This window comes from Mycteria americana, chromosome 11 (assembly GCF_035582795.1).
Source record: "Mycteria americana isolate JAX WOST 10 ecotype Jacksonville Zoo and Gardens chromosome 11, USCA_MyAme_1.0, whole genome shotgun sequence".
Taxonomy (NCBI): Eukaryota; Metazoa; Chordata; class Aves; order Ciconiiformes; family Ciconiidae; genus Mycteria; species Mycteria americana.
The window spans coordinates 8,381,726-8,394,868 of NC_134375.1; the positions used below are offsets into that span (position 1 = coordinate 8,381,726).

The following is a 13,143-nucleotide window of genomic DNA, read 5'->3' on the forward strand; positions in this document are numbered from 1 at the left end:
AGTGCTGTCCCCTCCCCAAAACAAGGCAGCCAGGATTATGTAGGGCAGGTTGCTATTGTGGAGAAATCTACCCTGGTATTTTCACTGTAGAGCACCTTGGCTTGCAGCATCAGCTCTGTAAAGCAGCAGCATTCCCACCGTGACCACAGCTTGGCCCTGGTGCAGCTCCGTGGGACCTAGGAGAGGACATCTCTATGGCAAGAGCCTGGTGGTATCACAGAGCAGCTGAACCTGCCACACCGGTGGGTGAACAGGATGGCTGTGTTCCTCCACCACAGCCTGAAGAGGCATTGGGTCCTACAAATCTGGTCATTAAAATCAAAATATGCTCAATTTTCAGCTATTTTTGAAATGTGTTTTAATAACCTCTCCTCAGTATGTCTTTGCTTGATAGTGTGACACTCTCAACAGGCTTACAGAAAAAAAAAAAGTCAGCTTAACACACTCCAGTTCTGACTCCCCACCTCGTCTAAGAAGGGAATCAGGAACAGATCCTTTCCATGCCATGAATACTCAACAGACAAGTAGGATTCCTCTGCAATCAGGATGCTAATATCCAGCCTCACCGTTACAAGGACCTCCAACCAGCCCAAGGCATCTCACCTTGCATTATTAGCACAGTGCCCATGACGTTGTTGAGCATCCCTACCCCTTGCAGCAGATGCCAACTGCATCTACACACACAAGCCATTTCCTACTGCCCTTCACTTCTGGGAGGTTTGCTCCACAAAGCTCAAACATTTCAGTAGAGCTATAGATGAACAGATGCCGTGAAACCCAGCTACAGAGAACACCAGTCCCCTCTTGGCTCACGCTGACTTGCTGTAGGAATAGGGAGTATTTTGGGATGCAGAAAAAGTCAACACAACCAAATCTATGAATGCAGGAGGATGCATTTTCTCTCTAAAGCTTCCAGCGCCTTCTACATCCCAGTGACTTTTGCTGCTTCTGCAGCTCAGCTAACAAAGTTGCCTTCCACAGCCCGAAGCAGAAGCAGGCAAAACGACTTCAATTAAGCCACAAATTTAAGAAAACTGACAGCATCATCTAGAAGCTAAACAGTTGCTTTGAAAACAAGAACCAGAAAACTAGTTTCTTCTGGCTGATATTTCAATCAGCACCAATACTACTTTTTGACTAAACCTGTTCCCAAATTCAGATTTGAGCAGTTTGGTCCCTAAAAAACAAAACAAAACCCACAAAACTATTTACAGCATTTAGAAAAACACTACAAGACAGAAATCTGCCCCATTTATCACTTAGCTCCAGCTTCTTGGCCAGCCATGAAGATTGACATTTTGAGGTTTAGAAATAATTCCTTCATTCTCCATGAGAAACCCACATGAACCAGATCAACCCGCTAAAAAGCTGTAGTATTTTCCTTCTAGTGACATGCAAGGTCAACTGTGAGGGCTGAATATTTACAAATACAAGGGTCTCCAGTGTTTCAGACAGATTCACTTGGGAGGAGAGAGGCAGGTCAAAGTCATATGACTCTTCAGCTGGCATCTCTGTACTTCACCACTGTCTCAATACTTCCAGGTTGGCCCATACACTTAAAAGTTCCTTTTTTTTTTTTTTTACACCACAGGTACCATATTGTCTCCTTTTTACCTCAAAAGACAGCGAGTACAAATACAACTCTAGAGACACTTAAGACAACTTTACATTCCACATTTTCTTTTCAGATCAGCCATATCGGATTCTCTTTTGTTCACACTGGAGTTTTTTTCCAAATACAGAAATACCTGCTTATGTGCAGAAATACAAATTACACGATAAATTCTCCAATTCAGGTCCTCTAGCCACATACATGGGGGTTGACTTTGCACATGTGTACACACGCTCCTCTAATTCAGCCCACAAGCACTACACTTTTTTAAAGTTTCAACATCCCTCTGACCCTGCAACGTGTGGCAGCCCAGCAAATGAGCACGGGCCTGAAAGCCAAGAAACAGTTGCTACAAATTTTCACGTTTGCTCAAATTGCATGCTAGTCCATCCCACCCCCCACCCCCCCTCTTTCTGCACCTTCAGGAGATGCCTGTAGGAAGCTGGCTACTGATGCTCACTACGGCCAGCACACACCTCTCTGCCCTGCCCTCCAGCAGCTCCCAGCCTCAGGCAAGCTCCGCTGCTGGGGGATGCCCAGCCTGGGTAAGGTCCTCCTGGGACTCAGGGTAATGCACTAGAACAAAGCACCCCAGCAGCCCTCTGCTCTACTGGGCGGCCACAGGCCACTAAAGGAATAAAACACATCACACTGAGACACTGTTAGAGCAGAAATGCATATCAGTGAGTTAAAGGCTTGTTCCTCACATTCAGCAGCATCCCCTGCAGCATTCCCTCCTAAGAGGAAACTCAGCTACAATTCAGAGCACCTGCATTCAAAAGCTCTAGTTAACATTAGTTCTCCTTCCCTTTGTACAGGATGTTGCGAGACCTCTCTGCACCTTCAGCACAAACACGGAAGACAGGGCACTTGAAGCATACACAGATGCAAGAACCCACTCGGTGCCAGATCATCTGTTTCCCAGTGACTGTGCTCTTGCCTTGAGCACAAGGTAGAGGAATCAGGGAAGCTCAGGGAGTTTTGCCAGACCAAAGTTGCTTGCACATCACTTTCAGGAGCTGAGCATAATCAAGGAAGCAGCTCTCCCCCAACCGCAACTCTGTACCGAAGACCAAAGTTATGGCAAAGGCAGCAATCCCCAGACTGATGGACAAGCTGCCCCCTTGCAGTACTGCATGTTTCCTTATGAGCCCACAAACTTGCAGTGATGAGCACAGAACAACTCTATCAACTTCCACCTTCTCCTTCATACCCTTCCAGAACACCCATGCCATCAGCTAGCCACAAACATAATTTCTTCCTCCTGTCCCCAGGCCACACCAAGGGGTCCGTGCATGGATCATTTCCACTTGGGAACAGACCCAGGAGCAGTGGGGGAGAGAACATCTTTGCAGACCACAGCTGCTCCACCAGTTCTAGTACTGGTATCCATGCTCTGGGTTTTGGGATACCATCTCATCCCCGAGCCTTTGTGGAAATTCAGCTCCTTCCCTTCCCAAAATGTAGGCAGTGCTGCCCACCAATTTGAGAGCCCGCTAGAACAGCAAAGCATTGCTGCCTTACAGATGGCTGTCCCAAAGCAAAGTGGCCAAGACACAACCGAGTTCACATGTGCCTTATGAAGCTAATTACATACAAAGATGCTTAACCCAGGCAAACTGAGTCACACATTCCTGACGACACAGCAGAGCTGCTGCCTGGCTCCAGCCCCTCCTTGCCCCCTCCCTGCTGAGCAACTTCAACTGCCTCCCTCCTTCCAGGGAACCCGCTGCTTTTTGGGTAAACTGGAGAGCGCCTTCTCAGACAGCAGACTAGCACAATGGGGCTGGCAAGCACAGTGACACCACACTTACCGCAACTCTCCTGCCGCCAGCTCTCCTGGCCCCAGGCTCCCCAGGAGCTGAGGAAAGCAGCACCAGCCCCCGGCCAAGCACAACCAACCTCCTCCTCTCCCAGCCACTGCTTTATGCTTTGCCCTTCAATTTGCTTCCAAATCTTGTCCTAAATCAAAGCTCAACTCAGCTCAGGTGCTGAGAGTAACCCACAGTCCCCTTCTAGGAGGTATTTCACTCTGCTGGAGTGTCCCAGCTGTTTCCAATCTTCCCAGAGCCTCCCAGGCACCGCTTGCCAAATTTCCCACTACCCTGCTGATTACTCAGCCTCCTGTGTCCCTCAGAGTTAACTGAAACTACATGTCCCAGGACCTCTTTGCCTTAACAAGCAACACCCAGCAGCAAGCCCCACTCTTGCAGCACCCTGCATCAGCCTCCTCCAGCAGAAGGGTGAAGAATTAGTCCAGGGAGCTGAAGCTAAAGCAAGGGTTTGCAAGATGAAGGCAGCGGTGCTGAAGCAGTAGCTGCCCACAGCAAGGCTGGTTTCCTCAAAGCCTGACCTAACCCAACTGTCTGGGCAGGACAAGGTCGATTCATCAAAAGCCCACAGATTTTTACATTTTCAGTTGGAAAATCGAAACAGAAACCTCCTGTTGGGCACACTTGTACAAAGCCTGCATTTTTGTATTTTAAAGGTACATTTGAATTGCTTACTTTTGACAGTGTTCTAGGAAAAAAACACAATTGAAATGAGAAGGACTGCATTTTGATGGCCTCTATTATTTTTGTGATGCTCTTCACCAGAAATCCAACTTTGGGCTTTTGTTTTGCTTTAAAGAAAAAAAGAGGAAAAAAATTCAGAACTCTGAATTCCCCATGAAAGAGAAAATGTGGCTTTTACCTGCCTTTTAAGAGATACCTTTCACACTCAAAGGGCAGAGCTATGCCAGGATGGGGCCCTTGACTGATCCTTCCTGTCCATGAGCAGCCACCGGAAGACTGCATATTTTGGGGAGATCCTCACTGCCGCAGAGCAGAATGAAGGCGTACTTGCTGGGGTAGGTTCGCACGTTGTGGCTCCAGATACTTGCAGCGTCCTTTGATGGCCGATGTAATGTGACCCTGGTGGAAAGTCAAGGGTCCATCTGGCCAAATTAATGGGAAAAAACCCCAACATTTTGTTCCTGACGCAACATTTGAGAGGGAGGTTTGACATCCACTTATCTCAAACCCAGCACTTCAGGAAGAGGGGAGGCTGGGTCCAGCCCTGACTTCCATTCCACTTTTAACCCTCACAAACACTTAGCAATCTCCTCCTCCAGTGACAACTCACTTCTTGAGCGAGGACAAGGGCACTTGTAATGGCCTGTGTTTACTCTGGAAGGAGTCTGGCATGCTCTGTGGACCCTTCCGTCCACCCTCACCGGATACGCTGTGTGTACTGGACACATGCCTCTGGGGATATTGCCTTTTCTTGAACAAAAGTATTTAAAGTTTAAAGTATTGGGACTCATGCACAGCTTTACCAGAGGGCGGACTAAGGGAGTCATGACTTGATTCAGGCAGGGACTCGTCCCTCGAGCTTTGCTCTGACCTCAAGTCTTGGCACCACTTCACGTTTTCCTTCAGGTCCCCAGAGGATTAACTCAATGCAAGGCCAATAAAATCACCACACCAGGTTTCCCCCTGGTCTATCAACTACCTTCTACTGCCCGGCGCCAGCTCCTGCAGAAGAACGCTAACACTTCGAGGCAAGAGCCATTTGGTGCAATTCTACCTTATGCAAAAATTATGCAGGAACTATACATAAAACATTGAGGCCAACAGAAAAGTATAAACACAGTACCTTCGGTATCAGCCTGTAGGGAGGGATTTTTGTATATTAATTTACGCCCATCCAAGGGAACAGCATTTTCTGGAATCTGTGGTACCGTGAACAGGTATTTCAAAGCGCAAGACAGACGAGGCAGCGTTCCCCCAGCCATACCTGCTCACTTTGCCACCAGCTCCCTGCACTTCCCCAGCCATGCAGGAAAGATGTGATCTGCAAGGCCATTCAGTGCTGGGCAGCAGTCGGGGCACGCTGCAGAGGATCTTCAACACCCTCATGTGCAAGATGGGACACCAGCACACAGCAGGACAAGCCAGAGACAACCAGTGTTTAGACAGGAAAAAAATCTAAAATTCTACCTGAATTTAGGAACTTCAAAAGTGTGCCTAGTTTTGAAGAGTGATGATAATCCAGCAGGATTTGCGTAGAGCCACCGTGAGAGGTGAGAACAGGCTCTAAATACAATCCTACATGTCTGAATTTTAAGCACTCCAGTCAGATCCTTTTGGATATTACGGTGACAATCTTGGCATCATCACTCCCACAGTTGTCTGCAATTAACAGTTGCCATGCTCAAGCCTCCTTGCGTTCATTAACATCCAGGTCTTGCCTGACACCTCACCGAGGCTGCAGATCAGACAGCAGGGTAGGCTAGGAGATGTTTTGCAGGAGGAACTTCAATCACTCCTTTCCCATCATTCCTGACCATCACAATTTTCTTTCTAGACTGAATAATGTCTTTTCTACTTGCTCTGGTTTTCTCTGACAGCACTGTTAGCGCTATCAGAAATAACAGCAGTAGGTTAGACAGCAATGTTATACTGGCATCTTTTTACACCCTGATTGCCATGGATGTGAGGGTACCAGCATTTCCTAGTTCTGCAGCCCCTGGAAATATTTAGTATCTTCAGATGGAAATTAAAAGTCTGAATCTACAAAGAAAAGCCAGACAGGGTGAGAGGCTGCCATTCTGATTCAGTACATATGATTAATAAAAAGAAGAATCTGCTTCAATAACATATTCAAAGGACAGGATTAGCTTTAATGACACAAGAGTATAGCCCAGGGAAATTCATACAGAAGTGCGTTCCCGTACCAGGGAAATGGTATTTGCCAGTGTCACAGTCTGCTGCTGGCAGAGCTGGGACTGAGAAAGAGACCGTTGGCCAAATCTGTCTTAACCACAAGGCAGTCCTTGGCTCTCTAACACTAGTGTGAGTAAAGTAGTTTGTATTTTATCTCAATTAAGTAAGTTGGAGGGGGCAGGGGAATGGGGACATTGCATTCCAACTTTAAATTGCATTTAGAAAGCCATATCCTCTTATCCACAAAGAGAGCACAGGAAGATTAAGAGGGTCTTGCAGAGCTATTTTCCACTACCTTATAGTTTCATGATTTCCCTGGCTTTCAAAAAAAAAAGTATTTTACTAAGAATCTTTATGTTTTCACAGGTCTTTCTTGGACATTTTTAGAATCACAACTGCCAAACCCACCCCTTGTCTCTCCTTCTCCTGTGCCACTAGCTTGGATATCTCAATAAAAAGCAGAAAGAAATAGAGGCGGCCTTAAAAAAAGTATGATAGTGGAAAAGCCCAGAACAACACATGTACAAGGAACTTTGTTCTCAGCCACTGTCAGTTCATTCCAGGCTGACCTAGGCTAGGAAGTGCAAGATCTTCCAAGGCAGGAGCTGGGTGGTTTCCATTATTGTCCATTTAGTAAGGTATCAGTTTAGCCCCAACCAGCCCAGATTTGGCCGCTTGAGCTCTTAGTTTTGCAGAGCCCTTGACTTGCCTGTACCTTACCTTAAGGCAGTGCCACCAGCCTTTTGTTTTCATGATTACAGCCTGACTTTTAAGACATCCTTGCCCTCTCCTTCCTGAGACCCCTGGACTACAATGAAACTTTCATATCTTAAAACTACTTCCCTTAGCACCCTGAAGAAGGTGCCAGGAACTAAAACTCAGTCCCATCCTCCCATTATCGCTAATGGACTAAGACCTTGAAATCCCAGCCCCTGAGTTGTACCAGCCGTTGAAGAAAGATGCAGGATTTCTATCAGATCAACAATACAAGCTATAATCAAATTGAATATTCACAATACTAGCCTTCCTTTTCTTCCCACACTGCTTCCTTCTTCAGTGAGATAGTTTAAGTTAGTATTTGATGTATTGGTACCCTTTTGCAAACGTCCCTTGTTGTGTCTGCAACCAACTCCTTATACCTCCTGGCACAAACCCTGAAAAATTGCCTTCTGTGCTCAGTCCAGCCAAGCCTGAGAGTAGGAGATGGCTGATAACTGAAGAGGTTCTGACCTGACATATGGAAAAGATCTTGCTACAGCCTTGCTCTTCCATTTGTTATTCATCTAACAAAAACAGTTCCTAGACTTAAGAGATCATAAGATCTCTCTGGGTTTGCTCTGCGCTACAGCACTTGACTTTTTACTGCTCAGAGTGTGCCAAAGGGAGGGGCTCGGCAGAAATGGAAGAGGGATGTTTATCCAGTTAACAGACTGGTGGTCTGACTCAGCTAATCCACACCAGCCCAGTGGAAGCTGCATGCTAACACAGAATGGCTTTAAGTTCTTTACTAGATCATCTCAACTCATTGACAGCTGAATAATTCCTTTAGTGGTAACAACTGGGAATAAAATCACAGAATCACTGAGGTCAGAAGGGTGCTCTGTAGATCATCTAGCCCAAATCTCCTGCTCAGAGCAGGGGCACATAGGGCAGGTTGTTCAGGATAACGTCCAGTCAGGTTGTGAATATCTCCAAGGGGAGAGGCTCTACCACCACTTTGGGCAACCCATTCCTATGTTTGATCACCCTCACAGTGCGTTTTTTCTTATGTTTAAATGCAATTTCCTGCATTCCAGTTTGTGTCCCTTGATAGAATCCCCCCCTGAGCCTTCCCTTCTCTAGACCAAACAACCCCAGCTCTCTCAGCCTCTCGTCATATACTAGATACTCCAACCCCTTAATCTGCCTTTGACTCGTTCCAGTATGTCCATCTCTCTCTTACACTGGGAGTCCAGCACTGGGGACAGCACCCCAAGTATGTCTCACCAGTGCCGAGTGGAGGGGAAGGCTCACCTCCTCCACTGCTGGCAATGCTCTGCCTAATGTAGCCCAGGATGCCGGATGCCTTCTTTGCCATGAGGGCACATCGCTGGCTCATGTTCAACTTGGTGTCCACCAGGACCCCCAAGTCCTTCCTCTGCACAACTACTTTCCAGCTAGGCAGCCCCCAGCCTGTACTGGTGCCTGGGGTTGTTCCTCCCCAAGGGCAGGACTTTGCACTTCTCCTTGCTGAATTGCACGAGGCTCCTGTTGGCCCATTTCTCCAGCCTATCCAGGTCCCTCTGGATGGCAGCACGACCCCCTGGCATATCGGCCACTCCTCACAGTTTTGTGTTGCCTGGGCTTTATATATAGGGCTTCTTCTGAAGGATACTGATTAATGTTAAAGTACTTATGCAAAAAGAGAGAATATTAATTATGTTTTTCACTGGTTTCACTAATGATGCAATCTTACATGATCTCACAAAGCTGTACCTGAAGCCTGCAGATGTGCTTGCACAAACTTCACCTGTGCATGACCAACTCATTGCTCAAAGACCTCAGATCCAACAGCCAATCTCATGCATCCATGCTGGAAAAGGGAGAATCCTACAGAGAGACAATGATATGTATCCTATCCAGTCATTCCTTCCTCCTTTTATTTTATTTGTCTGGTAAATTACAATTATAGAATTAAAAACCAGCAGCTGCAACTCACAAAGGCCAATATCCTCTGTGGATGACTCACCCTCTTGTGGGGTTTTTTTTGGGATGTGTTCCTGAAGAAATGGAAACATGCTAGTGTCTTTTTTTCTCTTGCTTCCTTAGACAACACACTCACTGTTCTCCTGCTTAGATGCTGGTGTGTGTCTCTGTGGGTCCTCTCTGCGTCAGGCTGCATGTGCTGCCTGATCTTCTGGATCACGTAGGCAGCGGGAGTCCAAAAGAAGTATCAGTGGTGTCATATCATGCCTGCTTCTGTCGCTGACGTGGTAGAACTGAGGATGAAAATAGCCATGAGATGGGCAGAGACTGAAATGAGAGTCAGGCAGAGAAATGAAAGCAAGCATGGCCCTGAGGAAAGAGATGCTACGTGGTGTTATGGCTAAGTGATGACAGCCAAGTGCCAGTTGATTTTTAGTAGAAGACCACTGGGCACACCCAACACTGTGTATTACGTGGCCTTGCAAGACCATGAGAAACCAAAATAAGGAAGTCAAGCCGTGCTTGCAAAGTCTCGGTTCCAGTTGCTTCATAACACACTTCCTTGTGGTGCCCTGCCTTCCAGATGGCACATTGCGTACCAAGAGCAGGCAGTTGAGAAGAGCAGCAAAAAGCCTGACCACCTTAAAGTCACCTTGAGGTGAGTGTGGAGAGCACAGCCAGGGGCTGGGGCCATTCCTCACCCCCCTGGAGCAGGACACCAAAAGGAATGGGGCAATGGGGACGCAAACCTCATGAAATCATTATGATCTTCTGAACTCCTCTGACCAGCTAAGCTGAAGAATTAGAGAAGCCACGAAGCTGATAAATCAGCACCCAAGACTCCCAATCCTTTCCCTTCATCCCTAGACAATGCTGGAATTTAAGAGCTTTTGCCTGCTGGAAGGAGCTGTTTTGCCCTAGAGGTTCTCCTGCACTCTGGCACAGCTTTTGATGTGCATCAGATCGAGTCCTGGTGTCTCAGAGTTGACGCAGGCTTGGCCGTTTGAGCTTAGCATGCTGGTCATGAAAGGAGCTGATCCCCCACTGCTGACAGACGTTGAGCTTTTCTGATGTTCTATATTTTTAAGTGCTTTTGGGACTTCTGCTTTAAAATGCTTCCCTTTAATTTCCATTTAATTTCCTTAAAATTGTCACTGGAGCTGTTGATATCTCTGACACGTGTCAAATGCATCCTTTTCTCTGCTGTCTCTTTCTCCCCCACTACTGAGTACATATAAAGATTTAAAAAAAGGTTTTCAGCTCAGCACTTCACTACCCTCCTCCACACTTTTTTGAGCATTCAAACTTTTTTTTTAAATTAAAAAACCCTAACATAGTGTACCTAATTGAACATATAATTGTTTCATGTAGAGTTTCCCCAGATAATTATATAATCTCAACCTGTCTTCCTTAGGCAGCATGCAATCATGCAATCTGCTGGCTCTTTGTTTCTCTTCTTTCTTCTCCCTTTTGTTTTTTTCCCAACCCAATACTTGTAATAAGTTTTCCACCTTGTCTAGACATCTCTGACATACGCTGCCTTTACCTAATCTTCAGCCAGGAGATGTTGCAGCTCTCCTCTTTCCACACCTACATCTAGGGTCTCAACACCCCCCACCTGACAAGTCCTTATTCCAGTGTCTCCCCTGCCAGTGCTATTTCTACCCCTTCCAGCTGCGTATTTCATCTCATTGAGGGATTTTTAAATTTTTTTTTAATGTTGCGACTGTTACCCCATTAGGGTGAAGGCTCTCTTTTAAGGGGAAATGCAATGACCAAAATCGGCTGCATTTGATGATCAATATAGCAGCCTTCCAGTACCTGAAGGGGGCCTACAAGAAAGCTGGAGAGGGACTTTTTACAAGGGCATGTAGTGGTAGGACAAGGGGTAATGGCTTTAAACTGAAAGAGGGTAGATTTAGATTAGATATAAGGAAGAAATTCTTCACTCTGAGGGTGGTGAGGCACTGGAACAGGCTGCCTAGAGAAGTTGTGGATGCCCCATCCCTGGAAGCGTTCAAGGCCAGGTTGGATGGGGCTTTGAGCAACCTGGTCTAGTGGAAGGTGCCCCTGCCCATGGCAGGGGGGGGTGGAACTAGATGATCTTTAAGGTCCCTTCCAACTCAAACCATTCTATAATTCTATGATTGATCAATGGCTACAGTAATTAATACAATGCCACTAATAGGTAGGCATGATCAGAAGTTTTCCATTGCAGTAGGCTTGAATAGGAACAGTACGGATAGGACCTTTTTTTACTATGTTGTTTTATGAAAAAATGTCAGTTTTGCCCTCCAAAAACTATTTACATATGGAAAGATGGCCAGGATATTTCTTGGAAATTGTGGCTTGGCTGCCTGGCCTTCCATTGTCTCTCTCTCACCAGGCAACATCCCCCATGGTACAGTACAGCTGGTGATCTGTCAAACACAGCCTCCATCCCTGGGGAAGGGGTGAACAAGTACAGCACCATGGGAACTGCAGCTGACCAAAGGTTCCCCTAAAATTCCCACTGAGCACTGCAGCAGTATTTCAAACTACCGTTAAGAGTCCTGGACAGCACGCTACCACTGGAAAAGCTCTGTTTTCTATAGGCAAAAGGCCCTGTCTTCCCAACCCCAGTTTGAATGAGTCCAGTCCTTCAGCTCATGCTAAGACAGAGGATAAGTTTTGCTTGAGTCAGGCAGGAATCTCCTTTCCCCCAGTTAGTGCACAGCTTCCACTGGGGCACAGAGAGCAGAAAGCAAAATTATTTTCCATCATGTATTTGAAATGTGTCAACAAAATTACCATGGAGTGAGTTCACATCCCTTCAGATCTAGCTTTTTTACAACAATCTAGCAAATATGTTCCCTGGCAGGAATGTTTGCTGAGACAATAAATCACATTTTTTAGCCCTTTGTTCAAAGTAACATTGAAGTACGTAGTGCTGAGTATTTACCTCTCCAACCTGATCATCAGAACTACCCTCATCCACTTGGAGATTAGGAACATACCAGGTAGCTGATGTGTCCAAACACTGAAACTTTGAATCCAAGCAACAGATTTGAAGATTGTGTTTGCACATCCTGAAAAGTCCCAAGTACCTGCCCCAACGACAACATTACAAAGCAACTGCCCCGGGGCACTCCAAGTAGGTGAAGACAGAAGAAAATAGCTTGAAACTGGATTTGGTTCCATCCAGGTTCCCTTGCAGGCAACACATCCCATGTTTACACAGGCACTTCTCATATTTTTGAGCTTCCTCAGGCTAGCTGACCAAACAGTTGCTACATTTCTCTTGCAACCTGCTTCTTCCCAGCTTTCCAGGTTCTTGTTCCACCAGAGGCAAGATATTGCCGGTGACACTGAGACACATTTAAAGCATCACGTCTAATTTCTTTCCATCTTTCCTGCATTACCCCAGTCTAACTGGTGTTGGACGTTACACCCTTCAAGCTACAAGCACTCTGGGAAGGGATTGCCTGTATTTTGAGGACTTTCATCTTCCCAAGCATATAAATACAATCTATAGGCATCTTACAGCTTAAATTCGTTCTGGTCCCTGAATGAAAACAGCCTCACATTTGAGTACTTAGCCTGGAGTGTTGACCACTACCTTTGCAGCCCAGAATAACAGGTCCCAATCCCAAGCGCTTGCCCGTGTCCAGAGCCACAGCCCTGGGTAACGTACGTGAGCCCACTCACACCTCCCATCCGCACAGGTCCTTGGCTCTGTCTCGCAGCTCTGCCTGACCCCATGGAAAGCAGGCAGTTGCTCTTTCCTGGCCCAATCTAAGGGACGGGGCCACCATACCTTAGTATGGTGAGTCAGATCTACCATGTGTTTCCTAATCTAGCCAGCCACTGACACTTGCAACCCATTCACAAATTCACAGAGCAGCCTCTACCAGCAATATTACTAGCAGTCCCAAACATTCCAAGTGCATATGCAAGAAATCTAAAAGCAATGGTATGGGTTTTTTAAATGTATGTTTTTGTTCCTCTTTCTTTCCCTTTGAATTTTAGAGCCTTCAAGGACTGCATCTAGCAGATTCTTTCAGCAACTGCAATGCGCTTTTGAAAAGAGACAATCCCTTGATCCAGCACCTCAGGCTTTCAATGAAACTCAACATAACATTGCAAAAGACTGCTGTA

General features: G+C 46.4%; 1 long non-coding RNA gene across 2 annotated transcripts in view; it reads right to left on the reverse strand.

The window, feature by feature from the left end:
- Window positions 1–9,154: 9,154 nt before the first annotated feature.
- LOC142415667 (uncharacterized) overlaps window positions 9,155–13,143 on the reverse strand; it is a 121,070-nt gene continuing 117,081 nt past the window's right edge. For both annotated transcript variants that reach the window (XR_012777497.1, XR_012777498.1), the window contains exon 6: window positions 9,155–9,299. This is a non-coding gene — a long non-coding RNA (uncharacterized LOC142415667). The remainder of the gene's footprint in view (window positions 9,300–13,143) is intronic.